Source organism: Oratosquilla oratoria, chromosome 29 (assembly GCF_046742065.1).
Source record: "Oratosquilla oratoria isolate Oo_2021 chromosome 29, ASM4674206v1, whole genome shotgun sequence".
Taxonomy (NCBI): domain Eukaryota; kingdom Metazoa; phylum Arthropoda; class Malacostraca; order Stomatopoda; family Squillidae; genus Oratosquilla; species Oratosquilla oratoria.
The window spans coordinates 26,764,323-26,781,036 of NC_134805.1; the positions used below are offsets into that span (position 1 = coordinate 26,764,323).

The 16,714-nt window shown below is 46.0% G+C and overlaps 1 pseudogene; it reads right to left on the minus strand.

The window, feature by feature from the left end:
- Positions 1-10,509: 10,509 nt before the first annotated feature.
- On the minus strand, positions 10,510-12,374 carry LOC143040900 (uncharacterized; annotated as a pseudogene).
- Positions 12,375-16,714: the final 4,340 nt, after the last annotated feature.

The following is a 16,714-nucleotide window of genomic DNA, read 5'->3' on the forward strand; positions in this document are numbered from 1 at the left end:
TATAGAATTAAAAAAGAAAAGTCCGTCCAAAGGGTATGATGTGATTTTTTTTTTTTTTTTTTCACGGAATTGATATGTGATATTGATAATTATTACCTCGGGTGTACTTAACTGGAAACCTACAGCCTCAGAGTGGCTGGGAACAGTCTCGAGGCCCTTCCATAGATCTGAAAAAAAAATGTACTTTTGTGTGTATTTTGTGTAGATCGGTTTTTATGCTACAGTATTATGAGCAGCGGAGCAGTCATCAACTGTCTGCTCTCTTTATGTGAAAAGATGGAGGAAATATGGTTGAAGTTGATAAAGATCTTGGGGTCTGATTGGGAGAATGACATTAAGCCCTTTGGGGCTGCATCTTTGGATGGAAATGAAGGTGTTGATGAATTTTGAAGATGTGCAGCAGGAAGGTGATCTCTTTGATGTCTGTCTTTCAGGACCATTGCTAGGAGGTGCTTATCGGTCCTGATTGTAATGCTTTACTGATGTGTAAAATTGTGATTCACCATGGTTTTACCATGGTCGTGGATCATGTGTTGGAGTCATGATTGATAGCAATTTCCCTGGTCAGAGCTCATATACGACCAATCTATACATAATGCTGTGATCTTACACACACACAAGCTCTGAGCTCTCTTCTGGGAGGGAAATAGCTGTTGATCACAAGTCTAACATGATGCAAGACCATGGTGAATCTCACACACACACACACTTGCGTGCGTGCAAACACCCCACCCATAATAGTTGGAGGTATACTGAAATTATTTCGGCTGTGGAGTAGCGGTTGTGAATGCTACCACTGCGCTGTCAAGTATCATTTGCATATATCTTTGGATGGCACAGTATTCCATTTTTGCTGAGTAAGAGTAGCATCTTTGAGATGAATACATAGGAAATGGTGTGACAGTCAAAATTTGCTGATCATGCTGAGCTAGTACAAGGAATTTATTTTTGTAAGCTTAAAATGTAATGTTGAAAGTTTATTAACCGTAGAATACAATGACGCCATGACGAAGGTTTTGACGTCCTGGTCATGTAAATTTTGTAGTTGTAGCTGAGTGACCCCCTGTATTCTGTGAACAGGCTTGATTGCATTTTCTGTTGTTATCAACATTCAGGGTGAGAGAGAATGAGTAATACAGCTATAACATAATGCATGTAATGCATGAGGTAGCCAATGCTCTGTGCGAGCATTCAACTCATATTGAAGAGGTTAACAGTGATCAGGTATTTTTCCAGGTGTCATATGAAAATTCAGAGTAGTTTTACTTTTCCTTGAAGTGATAAATTGTAACTGAAAGAATTAAAACAAAATTTAAGGTAAAGAAAGAAATATTTTTATCCTGTATTGTTAGAATAAGGATTGAATGAATTTGCAAGTTTTCTTCCATTCTGACCCAGGGCAGCGGATGGAAGACAGGGTCCCCCTTCATCCACAAGGAGCTAAGAGGAGGAGGAGGCAAGGGTGGTGAATGGGAGTGGAGTGGGTGCTAGCCTTTTGACTAGGCTACCTCCCTTATAAGGAAGGAAAAAGTCCTTGGTATATAGATGGATTCATAGACAAGTTTTCATTCATTCATACCCGTCTGGGGTATTGGCTGCTTGTTATTGTGGCAAAGTAGCATGCAGTTGATACTTTAGGGTCTATATGGGGCGCCCCTACGGACCAGAGCCACACATCATTTTGTCTATGATAGAGGAAAACTCTGTTCATAGAGAAATGATGACACTTTTATACTACGACTGTCCCTCCGTTATGCTCTCCCCCAACCCCTTGTTGCTGTCCTGTACCATTTCTCTGAGTATTCTTTTTCTGTGGTGGGGGAATTCCCTGTGGTGGGGGAAAAGAATACTGCCACCAAGTATTCCCACTTGGATTGTAAAAGGCGAGAAGAAAGGGACGGGGATTGGGACTAGGCATCCTTCTCCTTGTAGCCCCACAGGGGACATTCCTAAACAAAAAAGAGAAGGCATAAGAAGGTCTGGGAGTTTTCGGACCAGCACCCTAAGGTTTGGGTCTTTTAATGTTCGTGGATGTGGTACAGATGAGAGTAAAAGGGAAGAGATAGGTAGTATGTTTGTGAGAAGAAAGATGGATGTGTTGGCTTTGAGTGAAACTATGTTGAAAGGGAAGGGTGAGTGTAAGTGGGAGGTTATCAGGAGTGAAGAGAGGGCGAGGGAAGGAAGGGGTGGCTATTCTAGTAAGTGAAGAGATAGGTAAACGTGTAGTGGAGTGGAAGGAGGTTTTCTCAAGGATAATGTGGATGAAAGTGAAACTGGGAAAGGAGATGTGGGTCTTTATAAGTGCATATGGGCCTGGCAGTGAGAAGAGTGTAGAAGAAAGGGAGGCCTTTTGGATAGATTTAAATGAGTGCATAGAGGATTTAGGAAGAAATGTCAATGTAATAGTACTGGGAGACCTTAATGCTTGGGTAGGAAATGGTCCAATCGATGGAGTGGTTGGGAAATGTGGAGTTCCAGGAAAGAATTGTAGTGGAGAGTTGATGGTGGAAATGCGTCTAGAGAGTTGATAGCAAATATAGTGTTTCGGAAGAAAGTCAAGCATAAGTACACATGGGAGAGGGTGGTAGATAGAGCGCTAATGGATTATGTAGTGGTAAATAGGATTATGATAGGAAGAGTTAAGGATGTACATGTGCTAAGGGGAGAGGGTGGGGGAATACCAGATCATTTTTTGGTGGAAGGTAAGTTGAGAGTGGAGGATAGATGGAGAAAGACGAAAGGGACAAAAGGTAGGGAGGTTCTTAGAGTGAACTCTGAATGAAAAGGAGAAGGAGTACGGAAAGAAGCTGAAGGAGGAGTGGGAGGGAGTAAAGGATAGAGTAGAGCTGGGTGTGGAGGAGGAATGGGGATAGTTCAAGGAGGGAGTCATAAAGTGTGCAAGGATGGTGTGTGGAACAAGATGGACAGGGGGAAATAGAAGAAAGGGTAGTGAATGGTGGGATGAGGAAACAAAGAAGGTTGTAGAAGAGAAGAAGCGAGCTTTCACAGATTGGTTACAAATTAGGACGAGTGAGTCATATGAGAGGTACAAAGAAAAGAAAAGAAGTAAAGCAAAAGGTAAAGGATGCAAAGAAGAGAGCAGATGTGAAATGGGTTAGAGTATGACAGAAAATTTTGAAAGTAATAAAAAGATGTTTTGGAAAGAAATAAAGAGAGGAAGAGGAGGCGAATCAAGTAAAGAAGAAAAGGTAAAAGGTGCAGATGAAGAGATGATAATGAAAGAAAAGGCAGTAAGGGGAAGATGGGCAGAATATTTTAGGGAGTTGCTAAATGTGAAGGAGGATAGGGAGGGAAAGATAGCTGCAGTGGGAAATGCGAAGAAAATGAGAGTGAGGAGAATGGAGGAGAAATAAGGAAGGATGAGGTGAAGGCAGTTGTTAAGATGATGAAAGCAGGCAAGGCACCTGGTCTGGATGGATGCCATGCAGAATGTCTGAAAAAGGGAGGTACAGTGATGGTGGACTGGTTGGTGAGGTTATTTAATGTTTGCTGGAGAGAGGGTAGAGTGCCGGAGGACTGGAGGAGTGCCTGTATAGTTCCTCTTTACAAGGGAAAAGTGGACAAGTGTGAATGTAGTAGTTTCAGAGGGATTAGCTTGTTAAGTGTAGTTGGGAAGGCTTATGGGAGGATTTTGATTGAGAGGATTAGGAGAGGAACAGAAGGAGTAATTGGTGAGGAGCAGTGTGGATTTAGGACAGGTTGAGGTTGTGTAGATCAGATCTTTGTGGTAAGACAGATATGTGAGAAAGCTATAGGAAAGGGGAAGGATGTTTTTTGGGCTTTTATGGATCTGGAAAAGGCTTATGATAGGGTAGACAGAAAGGCACTGTGGGAGGTTATGCAGATATACGGGATAGGAGGAAAGTTTCTGGGAGCTGTCAAGAGTTTTTATGAGAGTAGTAGAGCTTGTGTCAGGATTGGAAATGGAGAGAGTGAGTGGTTCGAGGTAAAGGTGGGACTTCGTCAAGGATGCGTTATGTCGCCCTGGCTGTTCAACTTATACATAGATGGGGTGGTGCGAGAGGTAAATGCAAGGGTTGGGCAAGGGATTGGAGATGGTTAAAGAAAATGGAGAAAAGTGGGAGGTGAGCCAGCTGTTGTTTGCGGACGACACTGCGCTTGTGGCAGGATCGGAGGAGGGATTGAGGAAGTTGGTGGCAGAGTTTGGGAGAGTATGTGATAGAAGAAAGCTAAAGATAAATGTGGGTAAAAGTAAGGTGATGAGATGTACAAGGAGTGAAAGTGGCAGTAGACTGGAAGTGAGCATTAAGGGAGAGCGACTGGAGGAAGTGGATAGTTTTAGATACTTGGGTGCAAATGTGGCAGGAAAAGGTGGAGGTAGAATGTAGATTGAGAGAAGCGAGTAAATGCCTTGGTGGATTAAAGAGTGTAATGAGGAATAGACATTTGGGAATGGATACTAAGAGGAGACTTTATGAAGGAGTGATTGTGGGGCAGAAACATGGAACATAAGAGAAGAAGAGAGAAGGAGTTTGAATGTGTTTGAGATGAGGTGTCTGAGAAGTATAATGGGGGCTACTAGGCTAGATAGAGTGAGAAATGAGGAGGTGAGGAGAAGAACAGGGGTGGAAAAGGAGCTGGGAGATAGGGTTGATGAAAGAATATTAGGATGATTTGGACACATGGAAAGAATGAGTGAAGAAAGACTAGTAAAAGAGGTGTGGAAGGCAGATGTGGAGGGAGTGAACATGGGACGTCCTAGGATGAGGTGGATGGATGGGGTGAAGGGTGCTTTGGGGAAGAGGGGAATGTCGGTTGAGGAAGGACGGGAGAGGACAGAAGACAGGGGTGAATGGAGAATGGTTGTATATGGATGATGATGTGATTGCATGAGGTGGAAAGGGCAGGGGGGTGGGGGGTCACTAAGCTTTGAACTCAGGTTGAAACCTGATACGAAGGTCCTGTACCCAGGGTCGGGCTGACTGAAATCTATAGCTCCAAAGCCCGAGAATTAGCCCTTGGGGCTGCACCTCAAACTGAAGCCTAAGAAATTGACAGGGTTTATAGATGGTAGGGACATGATCCTCTCTGACATCCACCAGCTAGGAAGTCCTCCCTGTGAAGGGACCTGTCACCATTCAAATGCAGCTGGTCACTAGAAGAAAAAAGAAAAAAATAATGTGATGAAAAAAGAAAAAAATAATGTGATGAAAAAAGAAAAAAATAATGTGATGGCATCATTCAGAAGTACGAGAGATTTTTGTTTGATGCAGCTGTATTCAGAAGGTTATCTATACTTTTTTTCAGGAGTATTCTTAGTAATTTATGATCTTTACTTCAACTTTTCAAATGGGATTTTGAACATTTTAACCAACCTGCTTGATCTGGTGTGCTCTTATGTGTTGCATTTGTGTGTGAGAGCACTTCAGCTTGTATGTAATCATGTCTCTCTCTTGCCTTCCCCCTCTCTCCTTTTCTCTCTTTCTCTCTTTTTGCCATTCTGCCTTCCCCCTCTCTCCTTTGCCCTTCCCCCCTCCCTTCTCTCTCTTTCTCTGCCCTTTCACCTCCCGTCTTTCTCTCTTTCTCTCTCTGCCCTTTCACCTCCCTTCTCTCTCTCTCTTTCCCCTTCCCCACTTCCTCTCTCTCTCTCTCTCTTTCCCCTTCCCCACTTCCTCTCTCTCTCTTTCCCCTTCCCCACTTCCTCTCTCTCTCTCTTCCCTCCATGCCCTCCCCTCCCTTCCCCACTCTCTCCCTTGCCCTCCCTTCCCCACTCTCTTGTCCCTCCTCTCTCTCTCTCTTTCTATCTTTCTTCCCCCATGCCCTCCCCTCCCTTCCCCACTCTCTCTTGTCCCTTCTCTCTCTCTTTCTCTCTCTCTCCGTCTCCCTCCCCCTCTCTCTCTTTTCTCCGTCCCTCTCCTCCCTCTCTCTCTCTTCACCCCATGCCCTCCTCTCCCCACTCTCTCTCTCTTGCCCTCCCCTCCCCACTCTCTCTTGTCACTCCTCTCTCTCTCTCTCTCTCTCTCTCTCTCTCTCTCTCTCTCTCTCTCTCTCTCTCTCTCTCTCTCTCTCTCTCTCTCTCTCTCTCTCTCTCTCTCTTTCTCACTTTCTCTACGTCCCTCTCCCCCCTCTCTCTCCGTCTCCCCCTCTCTCTCTCTTTCTCACTTTCTCTACGTCCCTCTCCCCCCTCTCTCTCCGTCTCCCCCTCTCTCTCTAGCACTGAATCTTCCTCCCAGTCTCTCTTTCACCTCCGTCTTTAAGAAATGATGATCACTGGTAACCTCTGTTGTCCCTCCTTTCTGCTGCAGCCCTCCTTAAGGCCCTGTTCACACTTGCGGTGTCGACTACAATCTAAGTCAGTGGAGGCGTTCACACACAACCCCGCGGTTTTTCCTTGACTGCAGTACCGCCGCGGTTCAAACCGCTAGTGTGAACAGGGACTTAATATTTCCTGTCTCCACGACACCATCTATTCGACGCCATGTTTTTCCCCCAATGATGAAGCGCTGGTTACGCGTGTAATGTAACTTGGGTTCTTCAGGCTCATTTAGGTGCCAACCTCTGGGGCTGCTGTCAGTCATCAGACTGGTGGTCACACGCGTTAAAGGGCTATCACACTGGGCTATTTTTCCTCCAACATCCTACCTCCAACCTCCATTTGAATAACTAGAATATGACTTCGCTTACAAAAATCTAGACTTCTCTAAGAACATTTCAACAGTATGTCTAACGTTCGTATAGGTTTACAATATCTAAGTTCACCATTCAGCTTTGCTATATATGACGGGAAGATAAATTGATATTTGGAGATTCGAAAAATGAAATATCGTAACAGAAGTCGTTTTCAGCCAAACGAACTTTCAACGGTCGGCGCTGGAGTCCGTTGAAGCCGAGTGTGATAACCTCCATTTTGTAGGGAGTCGTCCCACCCCCACCACCAGTGGATCCACAGACAATCATTAAATTTCTTCGCCCGAAATCCAAAACCCGCGGTGTCGAACGTTGTATCCATTTCGCAGGAGAAAGGAAGAGCGAAATCAGGCGACTTCGAAAGAAGAACGAAGTGGGGGGGGGGGGGCGAGAAAAAGACGTTCGAGAGGACTAAAGGGAAGAGGAAAGAAGAACGAAAAGCGGAACATTCTGAAACTCGATCCCTACCCGCGGTCCTGCGCGACGACGACGACCTATCAATTTGGAAGACACAGGTAACCAAAGATTCGCCAAGACATTTTCTTCGGCAGCTCTGCTCTGCCGAGCACCAGGAGCTTCGTGAGCCTCGAAGGAAGAAGAAGAAGAACTCTGTGGCGTCCAGGTAGGGAATACAAACTGGATTGTAGACGCGGAGGCGACACGAAGAGTCACACTGGGCTTCCACCGGCTTCACCAGCGTCGACCGTTGAGAGTTCGTTCGAGTGAAAGCGACTTCGGTTAAAATATTTAATTTTTCAAATCTCCAAATATCAAATGATCTTTCCGTCATGTATAGAAAAGATGAATGATGAACGGAGAGATTGTAAACCTATGCGAATGTTAGACATACTGTTGAAATGTTATTAGAGAAGTCTAGATTTATGCAAGCGAAGTCATATTCTAGTTATTCGAATGGAGTCTGGAGGTGCAATGTTGGAGGAAAAATAGCCCAGTGTGATAACCCCTACGTAATTTCTGTCGGGAGTTTAAGGTATGTTTTGCTCGATGCGATCATCGCTCAACGATGATCGTCAAACGATTATCTAGAGCGCCAATTATTTGATTTTAGCGATTCTAGTGGCAGTCGCTCGATGCAAAGCAGCCCCATCATAAAAAAGGGCTCTAGACAATCGTTTGACGACCATCGTTGTGCCATGAACGATCATCGTTGAGTGGAATTCGCCGAGCAAAACGCACCTTTATGAATGACTTAAATCAAAGATCATCAGTGATGTAATAGTGACTTGAGATTTACCACGCGGAATCACGTGCAATTGAATAATGTCTCTGTTCAAGAAGATAACAAGCCCTCTCAGAGGTCTGAGTGGTAGGTAGTTTATAGTCAATTTAAGTGAAAATGACGCTGGGAACAGTTGTAGATCCTCTCTCTGTCTCCCTCTTTCCCTCTCTCTCTCCATCTCCCCCTCTCTCACTCTCCTTCTTTCTCTCTCTCTCCCTCTCTTATTCTCTCTCTCTCTCTCTCTCTCTACCCCCTACCCCTCTCTCTCTCTACCCCCTACCCCTCTCTCTCTCTACCCCCTACCCCTCTCTCTCTCTACCCCCTACCCCTCTCTCTCTCTACCCCCTACCCCTCTCTCTCTCTCGCTTCCTCCCCTTCTCTCTCTTCCTCTTTCTTCCTCACTCTACCTCTCTCTCCCACTCTTTCCCTCTTTCTCACTCTCTCTCTCTCACTATCTCTCTCTCTCTCTCCCTCTTTCTCCCACTCTCTTCCCTCTCTCTCTCCACCCTTAGATCTCCCCCTTCTCTCTCCCCCTCTCTCATTCTCTCCATCTCTCCTTCTCCTTCCCTCCTCTCCCTCCCTCTCTCTGCCTCCCACTCTCTCCCTCTCTTTACCTCTTTCTCTACCTCTCTATCTGCCTGCTTCTCTCTCTATCTCTATTTCTCTCTTCACCTTTCTGTATTTCTCTCTCTACCTCTCTATCTCTCTGTCCTTCTCTCTCTACCTTTCTCAGCCTCTCCCTCTCTACCTTTCTTCCTCTCTCTACCGTTCTCCCATTCTCTACCTTTCTCCTTGTCTCTATCTCTCTTTTTCTTTCCCTCTCTCTCTCACTATACACCCTCTCTATATATACCTCTCTGTGTCTCTCTCTACTCCTTTCTTTACCTCTTTTTCCCTCTCTCTACCTTTCTTTCTCTCTCTTTACCTCTCTACCTCTCTTTACGTCTCACTTTCCACCTCTCTCTTTTCCTCTCTCACGCTGATTGGTCCGTTCCTCCTTCCAGGACCAGATTGGCGGTAGCCAATGATAGATTGACAAAACCGTCTCTGTGGTTCGTAACCTTCCCCAGTGTGATGTATTCCGACAAATAGTCAGCAATATGTTCCTACTCGAATGCCGAATGTTTAGGCCTATGATATTTCGGCCACGGACGTTTCGGCCCATGATGTTTATTGAAAAAGTACATTTACAATAACGTGAATTTCTCACATAGAGGCGAACCCCCTCCCACCACCACTTAAAAAAGTGACATTGCTCGATTTGCAGAAAATTTGAAAATAAAGAACGCTCGTATCTTGATGTATATAAGACGAGCAAAACAGGGGGAGTCATGATTTTAACAATGTATTCGATAGCGACAACACGGAGATCCTAATTACTACGTGAGGATCCCAGTAAGTTTGCTTGGATCGATTTATTTATACGAAGAAGGCCGTGGCGAGGAATGAAGATAAAATAACGACGTTGTGCTAAGCGTGATCCGCCCCTAAGATGCCAAGCCCTAACCTAACCTAACCCAACCAAACCTAACGTAGCCCTAACCTAACGTGACCCTAACCTAACCTAACCTAACCTACCCAAACCTAACCTAACCTACCCTAACCCCACGTAACCGAACCTAACCGAACCTAACCTAACCCCAACCTAACCCAACCCTAACCAAACCTAACCTAACCATTTCCAACCACGACCTACAACGATTTACAACCATTTACATGACTTACAACCACGATTTATAACCATCACTTACACTACTTATAACCACAACTTACAACCATCACTTACATCCACGTCTTAACCACCACTAACCACGACTTACAACAAAGACTTACAACTTCCACTAATAACCATGACTTACAACCACCATTGACCACAACTTACAACTAAGGCTTACGACCATCACTTACACGACTTACAACCACCACTGACAACCACAACAAAACCAAGACTTACAACTACCACTTACACGACTTACAAACACCGCATACAACCACGACTTACAACCACGATTTCCAACCACTGCTTACAACCACCACTTACAACCACGACATACAATCACGATTTACAACCACTTACACGACCTACAACCACCACTTATAATCACGACTTACAACCACGGCTTACAACCTCCACTTACAACCACGACTTACAACCACCACTTATAATCACGACTTACAACCACGGCTTACAACCTCCACTTACAACCACGACTCACAACCACCACTTACACCATCACTTACACGATTTACAATCACGACTTACAAGCACAACTTACAACCACGAATTACAGCCACAACTTACAACCACCACTTACACTATTTACAACCACCGCCTACTCGACTTACCACCACCACTTACAACAAAGACATACGACCTACAACCAGGACTTATAACACCCCTTAAAACCACGACATACAACCACCACTTACAACCACCGCTTAAAACCACGATTGACCACATCTTACAACCATGACATACAACCTCCACTTACAACCCGTGGCCGGACAACTCGTCCACAGGAATCTGGACATCTCGTCCAATGACTTTTTTTTTTTTTTAAGAATAATAAACATAATTTGCAGACCAATAAAACTTTATTTACATATTTATATGTACAGAATACAGGTGTGTAATACAGAATAAATATACAAGTGTAAGGTCTAGATGTTGGGCTTGCCACCACGGAGGTTGTAGCTGACACCACGCAGGAACTCTGGAAGTGTTTTCTTGCCAGCCTTCAGGTCGCCCACCAAGTTGCACAGACGTATCTGCAGCTCAGCGTAGCACTTCTTCCTTCGCTTCACAGGGCGGATGCCACGCTCATCCTGGAGGAGAACCGAGTCGACGTTGGATGCTTCTGCTTGAAGGCACTCGATAAGTTTCCAGATGGTGGGGTTGGAATGGCCCACCAAACTGGAGAACTTATTGTTCCACCCCTCACATATGTTGTTTGTGCGTGGCTCATTGTTGAGGGTGGCGTGATGTTGGTTCCACCGCTCAGGTAGGAACATCGGTGGAGTGCGCCGAAGCCGAACTGGTTGGATGACTCTGCCTGGGGTGGGGGTGACTCGGCGCTGGTGGCGGAGCTGGCCGGAGACGTAAGTGGAGTCGAAATACTCCACTAAGGCTGCTGCTTCGTTGGGCAAGGTGGACCGCAGATGTTTCATGCCTTCATGGACGTCCTCAGTAGGAAGAAAGGCCAGGGCATCCAGCTGGCCGCAGAAGAGCCGGAACTCGTCGTCTTACTCGTACAGGTTCTTGAGACCCAGGCCCTGGATCTGCCTCCAAATAGACTGGCTGAGGTGGTAGAAACAGAACCGGACCTGGATCTCCTCTCCAAACACTGCACGAAGGCCCAGCTCCACTGGCCTCTCGAAGTCCACGATGACGGTGCTGGGGTCGCAGCCATGCTGTTCGAGAACACGGAAGAGCTCCTCATAGGTGGTCTGCGTCTTGCGCTGGAGCAAGGCAAAGGCCAGAGGAAAGTAGCCTTCACCGATGCGACCTTGGACGACGTACAGTTGGGTGAACAGTCTGGGAGCGACTGAGAACGTGCCGTCCATACACCAGTCGTCACAGGCTGCGAGCTGCTCTAGATGACCAGGGGAGGCGAAGACGATGATGCGCTCATCAGCTGCAGGACCGTTGTCGTAGAGGAGGTTGGAAGCCCAGGGGCCTGTGATGTCCAACTCTTGAAGGGACTGCGGATCCTTTGGACGGTGAGCAGCACGGACACGCCGAAGGACACGCTTGCTGGTGTCCGGCCTTGGCATGCGTGCCTTGACCTGATCATCAAGCTCTCTAACGGTGAAGCTGAGGATGTTGATGGGGCGGTCGTTGGTGGTAGCAGCCTTCCTCTTCATATATTGGCGAGCTTGCTCCACATCACATCTCACACGGTCTGCAATGTGGCTGTGCTCACCAACAAGCCTATGGTCACTAAGGCTCTTGGTGGTCTTCAAGCGGGCACTGCATTTGACATCACGTTGGATACAGCGCCAGACAACTTCATCAGCTGACTTGGAAACATGTTTCTTAGTGTACATGAATCCATCCAGAAGAATCTTTTGAGCACCTCTCTGCGTTGTTACAACCTGAAGCTCAGCTGACATGATTGAGTAACTACTTGAGTAAAACTGACATGACAAGCTAGCTTTATATACAGAACTGAGGTGTGACTGAGCCAGTTGAGGTGTGATAGAGGTGTGACAAGCTCTTTTTGAGCATAGTTGGGGTAAATATTAGGTGTAAATATGATAGAGTTGTGATTATTTCTTTTTGATCATAGTTGGAGCTATTCTAGGGTGTTAAAATAAGCATGTCCATAACATTTATAAACACATCTATTACTTACCAAAATATACCATCTAAAGCAAATTTTAATGAAATAACATGAAATATCATTAAAAAAAAGGTAATAAAATAATTTTCTAAAAGTTTTTTGAAATCTTGTCCGTGGACGAGTTGACCACCCAATAGTGGTGTCTGTGGACAAGTTGTCCTACTTTGCAGTTTTGTGGACGAGTCCATGGACGAGATGTCCGAGGACGAGTTGTCCTACAATCCTTACAACCACCACTTACACGACTTACAACCACGACTTATTACTTAAAATCACGACTTACAACCACGGCTTACACCCACGACTTACAACCACCACTTACAACCACGACTTATATCTTCCACTTACAACCACGACTCACAACCACCTCTTACACGACTTAAAACCACGCCTTACAACCACCACTTCTAATGACGAATTACAACCTGCACTTACAACCATGACTAACAAATACCACTTGCAATCACGAGTTACAACCACATCTTGGAACCACCACTTACAACTACGACTTCCAACCGCAACTTGCAACCACGATTTGCAACTACTTACAAGCTCGACTTACAACCACTATTTACAATCAAAACCAAGACTCACAACTACCACTTACAACCAAGACTGACAACATACAAGCACCACTTACACGACTTACAACCACCACTTACATCCACCACTTACAACCACGACCCAAAACCATTTACAACCACGTCTTACAACCACCACTTACCACCTACACAACTTACAACCGCCACTCACAACTACGACATACAGCCACCACTTACAACCACGACTTATAACCACGATACACAATCAGCACTTACAACCACGACTTAAAACTACCACTTACAACCACGACTTACAACCTCACTTATAACCACTACCTACATCCACAAATTACAGCCACGGCATACAACCACCACTTACAACCACTTGTACGATTTACCACTTACAACCACGATTTCGAACCACCGCTTACAACCACCACTTAAAAGACATACAACTATCACTTACAACCACAACTTACAACCACCACTGACAATCATGACTTACAACCAGCAATCACAACCACCACTTAAAACTACCACTTATATGACTTTCAACCTCCATTTACAACCACGACTCAACCACCATTTATAACCACGACTAACAAGTACGACTTACAACCACGACTTACAACTGTTGAACTTCTACGGCCGACTAGACAATATATCTACTATCAAAATCTACCAGTAGATCAGCTTCTCCTTTCGACCAAGCAAGCGAGTGAGTGTGGACGAGACCTCACAGTCGGGCACTCACATTGTGATCATCGAACACCTGGCACCTATTAGCCAGACCAGTCCATTGTCTAGGAGAAGATCTCACCACAAGCTGCGCTCAGAACGATTGCCTTTATCGCCGTCAATCTTATATTTTTAAACAATGTCATATAAAATACTTCTGTACAAATGTCCACCTATTGTAAATTTCACAATTTCTTTCCTCTCCTTTTTCTCTCTCTCTGTATATAAAACAGACTCCTGTAAATAATCTCCTTCGCTGGTAAAACAGCGTATTGTCTAAATAATATCTCTTTGGCAGGTGCCAGGTGTTCGATGATCACAATGCGAGTGCCCGACTGTGAGGTCTCGTCCACACTCACTCGCTTGCTCGGTCGAAAGGAGAAGAAGCTGATCTACAGGTAGATTTTGATACCGTATCCCTGAGTGGTGTCAAATTGGACTCCACGGCAGCCCTGGACGCCCTCGACCTGTGGGTGATATGGCGGGTAAATCTGAGTAGACCAATATGACCCAAAATCCAAAAAATCTCAAAAGAAACCATATGAATTTTGCCGAAAATCTGAAGGTGACCGATTTGGTGCAAACTTGCCTCACAGGTAGAGAGTCGGACAAAGTACAAATCAAGGTAGACATAAAGAGCCTTAGCCCAAGGACATGGCGGTGGCACCCCTCCAAACTTGGGCCTTTTCACCCAGTATTCACTTTTGGGCCTGTGGCACCCATACCGTATCCCTGAATGGTGTCAAATTGGACTCCACGGCAGCCCTGGCCGCCCTCGACCTGTGGATGATATGGCAGGTAAATCTGAGCAGGTGACCAAAATAACCCAAAATCCAAAAAAATCTCAAAGGAGAAACCATATGAACTTTGCTCAAAATCTGAAGGTGAGAGATTTGGTCCAAACTTGCCTCACAGGTAGAGAGTCGGACAAAGTACGAAGGAAGGTAGATTTGAAGAGCCTTACCTAAGGGCGTGGCGGTGGCACCCCTCCGAACTTGGGCCTTTTCACCCAGTATTCACTTTTGTGCCTGTGGCACCCATACCGTATCCCTGAGTGGTGTCAAATTGGATTCCACGGCAGCTCTGGACGCCTTCGACCTGTGGATGAAATGGCAGGTAAATCTGAGCAGGTGACCAAAATGACCCAAAATCCAAAAAATCTCAAGAGCCATATGAATTTTGCCGCAAATCCGAAGGTGAGCGATTTGGTCCAAACTTGCCTCACAGGTAGAGAGTCGGACAATATACAAAGCAAGGTAGACATAAAGAGCCTTAGCCCAAGGGCATGGCGGTGGTACCCCTCCAAACTTGGGCCTTTTCACCCAGTATTCACTTTTGGGCCTGAGGCACCCATACCCTATCCCTTAGTGTCAAATTGGATTCCACGGCAGCCCTGGACGTCCTCGACCTGTGGGTGATATGGCAGGTAAATCTGAGCAGGTGACCAAAATGACCCAAAATCTAAAAAATCTCAAAGGAGAAACTATGAATTTTGCCGAAAATCCGAAGGTGACCGATTTGGTCCAAACTTGCCCCACAGGTAGAGAGTCGGAGAAAGTACAAATCAAGGTAGACATGAAGAGCCTTAGCCCAAGAGCGTGGCGGTGGCACCCCTCCAAACTTGGGCCTTTTCACCTAGTATTCAGTTTTGTGCCTGTGGCACCCATACCGTATCCCTGAATGGTATCAAATTGGAGTCCACGGCAGCCCTGGCCGCCCTCGACCTATGGGTGATATGGCAGGTAAATCTGAGCAGGTGTCCAAAATGACCCAAAATCCAAAAAATCTCAAAGGAGAAACCATATGAATTTTGCCCAAAATCCGAAGGTGAGCGATTTGGTTCAAACTTGCCTCACAGGTAGACAGTCGGACAATGTACAAAGCAAAGTAGACAGCACCCCTCCAAATTTGGGCCTTTTCACCCAGTAATCACCTTTTGGCCTCTGGCACCCATACCGTTGGCCTGAGTGGTGTCAAATTGGACTCCACGGCAGCCCTAGCTGCCCTCGACCTGTGGATGAGATGGCGGGTAAATCGGAGCAAGTGACCATAATGACCCAAAATAAAAAAAATCTCAAAGGATTTAGCCGAAAATTCGAAGGTGACCGATTTGGTCCAAACTTGCCCCACCGGGAGAGAGTCGGTCAAAGTGCACAGCAAGGTAAACATGAGCAGCCTGAGTCCAAGGGCGTGGCAGTGGCAACCCTCCAAATTTGGGCCTTTTCACCCAGTAATCACCTTTTGGCCTCTGGCATCCATTCCGTTGGCCTGAGTGGTGTCAAATTGGACTCCACGGCAGCCCTAGCCGCCCTCGACCTGTGGGTGAGATGGCGGGTAAATCGGAACAAGTGACCAGAATGACCCAAAATCCAAAAAATCTCAAAGGATTAACCCTATCAATTTAGCCGAAAATTCGAATGTAACCGATTTGGTCCAAACTTGCCCCACAGGGAGAGAGTCGGTCAAAGTGCACAGCAAGGTAGACATGAGCAGCCTGAGTCCAAGGGCGTGGCAGTGGCATTCCTCCAAATTTGGGCCTTTTCACCCAGTAATGACCTTTTGGCCTCTGGCACCCATACCGTTGGCCTGAGTGGTGTCAAATTGGACTCCACGGCAGCCCTAGCCGCCCTCCACCTGTGGGTGAGATGGCGGGTAAATCGGAGCAAGTGACCAATATGACCCAAAATCCAAAAAATCTCAAAGGATTAACCCCATCAATATAGCCGAAAATTCGAAGGTCACCGATTGGGTCCAAACTTGCCCCACACAGAGAGAGAGTCGATCAAAGTGCACAGCAAGGTAAACATGAGCAGCCTGAGTCCAAGTGTGTGGCAGTGGCACCCCTCCAAATTTGGGCCTTTTCACCCAGTAATCACCTTATGGCCTCTGGCACCCATACCGTTGGCCTGAGTGGTGTCAAATTGGACTCCACGGCAGCCCTAGCCGCTCTCCATCTGTGGGTGAGATGGCGGGTAAATCGGAACAAGTGACCATAATGACCCAAAATCCAAAAAATCTCAAATTTATTTAGCTGAAAATTCGAAGGTCACCGGTTTGGTCAAAACTTGCCCCACAGAGAGAGAGTCGGTCAAAGTGCACAGCAAGTTAAACATGAGCCTGAGTCCAAGGGCGTGGCAGTGGCACCCCTCCAAATTTGGGCCTTTTCACCCAGTAATCACCTT